Raw genomic sequence first — 8,745 nt, forward strand, 5'->3', positions numbered from 1 at the left:
CTACTAAGATTCTGTAAGAAATAATCTTTTGGAGAACTTATAATAATAATTGGGATAAACTATTTAGCTAACTCGAATCTCCTATAAAAGTCCTTAGCACAGAAAAAACATGATCAAATGTAATAATTATGGAAAGTAGGTAACGGTAACATTTCTGAGCAGTTTCTTTTCTTTACTCTGTAGTGACCAAATTTTCCACAAGGTTTCCCCATAAAATAGATAACAATACAATGTAAAAGCAAACATTTCCTCTCCAAGTAGGAAATGCCAGGAGGAGCTGTACGTAGAAGCTACCTGTACTGCTGTTGCAAGAGCTCTTGAGGTTCAGCCTGGTTTTGAATTCCTCTCCGAAACACAGCACTGGCCTGCTGCAACTCCCCCTGGGCTTCCAGATGCCCTGCCCAGGAAATGTACAGAGGAGATGACTGGATTCCAATCCCCTGGTTGTACAGAAACTCAAAAAACTGATGTGGGTCACTGTTGTATTCAGCCTACAGGAACCCAGAAGAAAAGCACAGAAGAACAATGAGGCAAGGGTGGAGGAAAGATGTTAAGAGCTGGGCTGGGGCTGTGGCTCAGAGGTAGAGCACTTGCCTAGCATGTGTGAGGCCCTGGGCTCCATCCTCAGCACTATATAAAGTAAAATAAAGACATTGTGTCCACCAATAACTAAAAAATAAATATTAAAAAAAAGATGTTAAGAGCTACAGGGGTGCAGTTGGATAAGAAGAATAATTTCTAATGTTTTAGAGCATAGTAGGGTAACTATGGTTGGCAAATAATATTTCAAAATAAAGGGGTGCATGCAGGAGACAGAGCCAAACTGGCATTTATGAATGAATGTTCCCAACACAAAGAAATGATAAATTTATGAGGTGATGGATACTGTATCCCATAAATGTGAACAATTATAATGTGTCAACTAAAAATTTTAAAAATATATAAATACCAAAATAAATTAAAAAACAACAAAAATAATAAAACACAGAACTGCTAATCTGGGTCAGCCCAGAATCTAGCTGGCCCTCCACCTTTCTATATTTGTGGAGGCTTGAGGATATACTATGTAGGCAAAGGTGTGTATGGTTCTCTGGTCACAAGCCTAAGTTAGGATCATTCCTTTACTTGCCATTCAATATCCCCCAAATTACCCAAACTATTTCCTTAGACAGTAAGTCTATAAAAACCCATCACATGAAGTATTACTTGTGTCTTGCTCTGAGCTTGCTCAAGGTCCATAGGTGCCTCCAACCAGAACTCTGTAATTCAGTGAACGAATTCATGTTTGCCTTATCCACTCCACTCGTGATTTTTTATATCTCCAAGCCTTTAACTTCCAGGTCGAAGAGATGCAATCTTCAGGCCTGAGCCTTCATTCTCCCCTTAGTACTAAGTGTAGTTTCTGAGAGCCAGAATGCTCCCCACTGTTTACTCCCTGGAGCTCTCCTGGCACCTGGGAGTTTCCTGCTCATCACGTTTCCTACCCAACAAACCCTCTTTTACTTTTTGGTTTCTATTCCATGTTGGAACATGTGCAAACTTGAAATAAAGGAGAATTTAAAAACTGAATCAATGATTCACTATACAGAGCCAAGGCTATACGCATCTCTAGTAATCCAACTTTTAAAAATTTATGACTGGAAACAAGGAATTAAAATAAAAGGCAGTCTAAAAGATCTTAAAATATAGGTCAAAAAACAAAAGTTCAACATGATTACAGATTTGATTATCGATATGAAAGTATACTCACAAATTTTAAACAATAATTGATGAATCTTGGGTCATTGTGGTATCTCTTCGTAACTAAAAATTCCTTCATTAAATGTTCTAGTAGCATTATCAAGTAGTCTTTATTATCAGGAAAATTCTCTTCTACCCACTGCATATAGCTAGAAAAATATGGATAATGTTAATTTTCCATAGTACAACATATAGTTGGTTTAAAGGAAAAAACAAAAACAATGCCCCTACCCCCCAAATCCAAATGCTAACCTTTCCCATTCACCAAGTGGGTCATTTCCTTTGTAGCTCTGCATATGGGCTTCAAACATTCTAGAACAAATAAAAGAATGCACATGAAAATTATGGATAATTTATAAGAGCAAAATATTTAATTATATATGATTTATATCATATATTATGTTTATATTAAATATTTATCATATATCTATATATTGTATTATATTATATAATATATATGTGATTTATATACCTTAAAATAGAAACCTTAAATACCAACCTAAAAGCTATATAAAATTTAAAAGAGCTCTCAGAGGTGGTCAAAAAACTCAAAACAGTCAGTATTTTTCCAGAGGAAAGTTTATCCCTAGCTCTATCCCAGAGTCTCCTGCTTCTGTCCCTGGTCCCCAGGGTTGCTAACCACCCTGAGGGTCAGTGCCTGGAAACTTGCTGCCCCTTCTCCTAACAGTGGGATATAAGCTAGACCCTGCTCAGATCCCTTCTCTTGCTTTCCAGGAGCACAGCGGAGACTGAGTTGGAATAAGATCCAATAAGGGCTTGCCAGCAGGTGGATAGACAAGATTCCACAACTGGACACTCTAGATAGAGTTCATTTCCTGGGCCCCAATGTAACACAAAGTTCCTGAGGAAGAAAAGATGATTGGCAGTTTTCATGAATCAGTCACTAGAATTCCCATAGAACTGTTTCCCTGACTTCCAAATACCCAAACACATCTTAAAAAAAAAAAATCAACCAAGCAAAGCAAAACTCTTGTGGCAGTTCAGGTGCTAGTGGGGCAAACAAGCAAAAAGAAATTAAATAGTGTCAGGTTACTGTTGAGAGCCACAGCCAAAGGGGCCCCAACAAACTTCCAGCTGCCAGCAAACTTCTAGCTGCCGGCTGATGATTGGCTCACAGTGGCCCCAGCAACATCTAGCTGATTGGCTCCTCTGCGGTCATGTTCATTGGGCTGTTTCCCTGCCCTTCAGACTACGGAACTGCTCATTGGGGGACTTCTTTGGCTCCGCCCACGCGACCTAGCCAATCGGCCTCAAGAGCAGGAGGATTGTGGGAGGTGGTTGTTGGTGTGGGGAGGGGAGGCTTGTGGAAGCCGGTGGTGGCAGTTGGGCTCTGAGGGTTTTTCCTGAGGAGCTGTTTTGCTTGGCGTTTGTAGTTCTAAAAATAAAGTTAGTTTCTTTTGACAAGTGGCTCCTGAATTGTGCCCAGCCAGACTGCGGCAGGTTACATTAAGTACCAAGAAGAAAAAACAAACCAAATAGAAGGGGTAAGAGTTACTATTTTCAGGTAGGGTGGTCAGGGAAGGCCTGCATCTGAGGGCACTGATGGGATACCACCAGAAAGCCACAGAGCTATCTTGGGAGAAAATGGTCAAGGCTGAGAGAACTTCAGGAACCAGCATCTTCCAGGAACAGAAAGTGAGCCAGTGTGGCTTTAGTGTGATAAGCTGGGGAAGTTCTAATTTGCATTTTAAAAGTCTTCCTTCCTCCATGTGAAGATGGTAGGGATAGGAAGCTACTGAAACACCCCCGTGACTGGTGGTGAGTTGGACTACATGTGGGGAATCCGACACCTCTCTTAGGGAAAGGAAAGGACTTCCTGATGGGACTGTGTTCTGGGTATGAGTCAAGATGAGAAGGTCTCCTAGGTTTGCTATCTGAGAAATCATTAGATTTTTTTTGAAAAAGGGATTTTAAAGAATACTTTGGTAAGAGACAAGAACACCCACCTCAAAATACTTCTTTGGCATATTTCAAGGTGGATAGTCAGAGAATTGCAGGCAGAAATGGCTCTGAAAAACTATTCTAAGAAAAACTTGCATCAATTCATATTAGCAAGGTAAACAGATCGATTTTCTCTAAGTCCACCTTAACTCCTCATTTCCCTTCTGTTTTTTATTTTGATGCTCCCAGGGTCTTGCACAGGATAAAATCTGTATACCTTTCCCCTTATTAATCTATTTATTGTCAATTTATTCCACACACTCAATTAAGGACCCTCAGAAAGTAGAGAATCTTAAATTATATTCTAGCTATCACCTCCACAGACAAATGAAATCATTGTGTCTTAAGACTAAAAATCCAGAAACCATGATAGGAAAAGCCAGAAAACTTCAACTATATAGTAATGAAATGCTTCTACATGTCAAATAAACAAAATTTTTTAAAACTTTCCAAGTCAAAAGAGAAATGATAAACTGGAAAAACAAAAGGACTTCTAAAAATTGAGAAGCAAAGTTATAAACCCAATTTTTTAAATGAGCAAAGGGATTAAAAAGCATTTCACAAAGAAATACAAATGGCTCTTAAACTTGAAAAGATGTTAAACCTCTCTCATAAGAGAAATTCACTGTCAATAAGATACAACTTAATCAATAGATTTTGCAAACAAAAATTTTAAACACAACAAAAGTATACAGGTAAGAAATGGAAGCAGGCACACTCAAATCTTGCTTGTAGGTATCTTACCAATATCTCAGATGGATTTGCTCTTCATCCAGGTAAAACACTTTCAGGAATCTAGAAAACTGATACATCTGGGTATATGCAAAATACCATTGCCATTATGTACACTTTTTTTAACTACAACACTGTTTGTAACAGCAAGATATTGTCAACAACCCAAGTGTCTGTCATTGAGGATTTTTGGATCAATTATGGTATATGCAATATTAAACAGTTGTCTAAAAAATTTTTTTAAAAAGAGTGCTATGTATTGATAAAAATCTCCAAGGATATCGTAGGCAAAAAAAGAACGGAGTTGCTCTGCTACATTTCATGTGAGATGAAGGCAGACACATACATATACATACACTTTAATAACGTTAAGTATTTATATGTCTAAGAAGAATCACTTGAAAAAAACTAATAAATAAATAAACAAAGGATACATATGATAGGGTGAGAGTAGACAGGTACAGGAATTGTCAGTGAATACTTTCCAAATCTTTCTAAAACCATACAAATATATTATCTATTTTTAAACCTTAAAAATGTTTATTTGTAAATTTGAATCTTTCTCATGCCTCATAACAGAGGAACAAATCCCTATAATGCCAGAACTCTTCCTCCAAAATGTGTAATACATAACCTTTTCCCAAAGTAGTTCATGTTCACACCAACCACATTCTCCAGGAAAATGGCTTAAATACACTAATAACAAATCAACCAGTTCATTAGAGCAAATTAGTCGTTAGTAAGTCAAAATAAGGGCTGAAATACATATTTCCCTTTAAAAATGGGGGTACAGGGATAGGACTTCCAAAGAAAAAGTCTTAAAAAGATTTTTGTTTTGAGTATATTGACAACCTCGGTCTTGTGATCCCCAAATATCTGGTAAAACTAACCCGTTTTACTTCTGCCACATATGATTTAACCGTATCAATTTTTTTTTTTTTTTAATCACCAGCTGGGCAAGTCACACAACCGTTAGCGGGACAGAATAGATGAGTCGACAATAATCAAGGCACTTTTTTCATTTAAGTGCTGTGTACTAAAGACTTTTTAAAAGAGCAGTAGGATTATGAGTAAGAGAGCTATTGTATATTCTCTCCCTCTGTCGTATAATTTTTAAATGAGTGACTTAAGACACGCAGGGCGGGGTTTTGGTGGACTGGACACTCTCCTCCCACAGCGGCGCCCCATGCCCGCGGATAGGTTTCCTTAAGGAACAGCAAGACCTCCAAGGGCCTCCCAAGCTGCCGCAAGGCCCCTAAACGCTCGGCGTGGCTGCAGATCTCGAGTCGCCAGGGTCTCAGTGGTACCACCCTCTACTCGGTGACTCGGAAGTGGCCTGCAGCCTTGAGGCGAGGGGAGGCCCAGACCAGGAACACAGGCAGGTCCGTGCCAAGGGCCCAGGGGCGGAGGGCCAGAGCCCTAACTGTCCCAGCCCCCTCAGGGGCCCAGAGTCGGGGATCATGAGCTCGCGGCGCCCACAATCCACTAGCCGGACACTCACTGAAAGACATTTTCCGGGTTATCCATGGCGAGAGGACGCAGGCCGGCTGCAGGACCACAGACAAGGAAAGCTAGTAGCACCGCCGATTTGAATCTCCCGCGCAGCCGCAGTCGCGGTGCCGAGCGTTGGCAAAGCGCCTGGCCATTGGCTGTGGCGCAGATGGTCTGGCCAATCGCCGGGGCCGTTGCCGGGAGACCAAGTTTCGCCCCCTGCTCGCCGGCGGCCCCTTCCCACTTCCGGCCGGCCGGCTGAAGCGAGAAGAAAGTGTGCGGCCGCTGGGCGGCCAGGGAAAGCCAGTGTGGCTCCCGTGTAGGGATTTCTTTTTCTTTTTTCTTTTCTTTCTTTTCTATTCTTTTCTTTTCTTCTTTCCTTCCTCCATCCCTCCCTCCCTCCCTCTTTCTTTCTTTCTTTCTTTCTTTCTTTCTTTCTTTCTTTCTCTCTCTCTCTCTCTCTCTCTCTCTCTCCCCCTCCCTCTCTCTCTCCCTCTCTCTCTCCCTCTCTCTCTCCCTCTCTCTCTCCCTCTCTCTCTCCCTCTCTCTCTCCTCTCTCTCTCCCTCTCTCTCTCCTCTCTCTCTCCTCTCTCTCTCCTCTCCTCTCCTCTCCTCTCCTCTCTCCTCTCTCCTCTCTCCTCTCTCCTCTCTCCTCTCTCTCTCCTCTCTCTCTCCTCTCTCTCTCCTCTCCTCTCTCCTCTCTCCTCTCTCCTCTCTCCTCTCTCCTCTATGCAGCCCTGGAGTCCTGAGAGCCACGCCTCCCTGTCCCCTTTGCTTAAACTGCAGTCCTTGTGCCCCGTACGTAGAGCAAGGAAAAGCGGTCCCACCCTCTCCAGGCCGCCGCGCGGGGAAACGCCCGCCTGAGGATTAGGGAGGAGGAAAGGAAGCCGTCGGGGTGGAGGCCTCCCCTCATAGTGGCGACTTTCCATCCCGCGTCCCGGGCTATCGGGAAAGCACCAAATGACCCAGCCAATGAAGGCCTCCTCGCGGATACTAAAGTGCTGTGCACTGGAAAAACCTGAGTGGTCTTGGTTTACTAACTGTAGCATAAGGGCACGCATGCTTTTAGGTAATTTTCTGGTTGGCAGCGTTAATTATGCATGGCATGTGAAGGTGGTGGTTTGGGACCCTTGAGACCTCTGGACTTGGCTGATGTAAAAGACTGGGTGCCCAGGAGAGAACGAGGGCTTTGGAGAGGTTACAGAATGCCAGGGAAGAAGTTTTCAGCTTTTTTTTTTTTTTTTTTTTGGTTAGGTCTAGGCATTCTGGAGACCAAGTTCTCAGGTATTATAAAATCCTATGATCAGTGTCCCGGTATCCAAGAAGAAATAGAAAATATGTGATGTTCCTTAATTGAGAGTGAGTGGGAAAAAGTTAATCTTCTCTGCCCCTTGGTCTTTAATAACTTACCACTCTACCTCTCAAGGTTGTTCAAAGACTATTTGACAATGTAAGTGGAATATAAAGTACTGTTCATGTGATTACCTTCCTTTAAGAAAGAGGTCTTGTGAATGTTCTAGCTCCTAAGGGAGCTAGAACATTCACAAGACCTCAAGTTAAATTCCAAAAACAATATATATATATATCAGCTTCTGGAAATCCAGGTACTGAGTCTGGAATTTCTTCCAGCAGACCCATTACTTTGGAGCTATAAAGTGTCTGATTGACGACAGAGTTTATTACTCAGAGAATGCTCACTTTGAAGTCTTTAAACAAGTGCTAGTTTCTACTAACCATCACTAGAACTGAGACATTTTTCATTCTACCAACTCAAGCATCTGATAGTGGCTCAGTAATCAGGAAATGCTGATATTCACCATCTGTCGTGAAGTAGGTGCCATTAGACTTATACGTAATTACAACCTTAGAACTTGAAATTAAGGAACTAGTGATTTTATCTGGGACATGAAGATACAAAGAAAATGTCTAAAAGTGGTGTATGTGTATATTAAGAGCCAGGTGAGAATTCAGACCGTATCTGCCAGGGGAGGTCAGAGAAGTGGGGAGGTAATGAGACCTTCATTCATGTAAGTCTTCACCTGGGAGGTAGGGCTTAAATGGGCCTTGGATATAGGTAGGTAGGAGAGAGTCCAGGAGAGGTAATTCCAGGTATAAATCTGGATTAGAGGGAGATCACCCTTGAGGACTCATGTTAATGAGTAAGAAATCCTATCTCAGGGGACTGGTTTGATATTTTGATGTCAAGTTGAGTGCTAGAATAAGGAGTTCATATTTGATCACATTAGTAACAGGTCTTTCTGGAACAACATGTGTTGTGGTTGTAAGGGCCTTATGATTAGTTATAGTTAGCTCTACCTGTTTTCTGCAAGCCATGGAGATTGTCTGCCCTCCTTTTCTTCTGCTACCAGGAGTTCCTCTTACACTAAGCTTGTGCATGGGTAAGGTATTCTGCATATGCTTCCACACTACCCTTTATGAAGGCACATTGACTCTCTTTTTGTGTTTTATTTATTCTAATTTGTTATGTACAACAGCAGAATGCAATTCAATTCATAGTACACATATATAGCACAATTTTTCATGTCTCTGGTTGTACACAAAGTAGAGTCACACCATTCGTGTCTTCATACATGTACTTAGGGTAATGATGTCCATCTCATTCCACCGTCTTTTCTAACCCCAACTCTCTGTCTTCCTCTCCCTCCCTTTTGCCCTATCTAAAGTTCCTCCATTCTTCCCATGCTCCACCCCCCCCACCTTCCCATTGTGAATCAGCATCCTTATATCAGAGAAAACATTCGGCATTTGGTTTTGGGATTGGCTTCCTTCACTTAGAATTATATTCTCCAACTCCATCCA

The 8,745-nt window shown here is 41.7% G+C and overlaps 1 long non-coding RNA gene across 1 annotated transcript; it reads right to left on the reverse strand.

The window, feature by feature from the left end:
• Window positions 1-410: 410 nt before the first annotated feature.
• On the reverse strand, window positions 411-6,000 carry LOC144249073 (uncharacterized). The gene is made up of 4 exons (XR_013342138.1): window positions 5,936-6,000; window positions 1,993-2,052; window positions 1,751-1,889; window positions 411-491 (listed from the first exon to the last, which is right to left on the reverse strand). It is a non-coding gene; the product is annotated as an uncharacterized LOC144249073 (long non-coding RNA).
• Window positions 6,001-8,745: the final 2,745 nt, after the last annotated feature.

The sequence above is a fragment of the Urocitellus parryii genome, chromosome 11 (genome assembly GCF_045843805.1).
Source record: "Urocitellus parryii isolate mUroPar1 chromosome 11, mUroPar1.hap1, whole genome shotgun sequence".
NCBI lineage: Eukaryota > Metazoa > Chordata > Mammalia > Rodentia > Sciuridae > Urocitellus > Urocitellus parryii.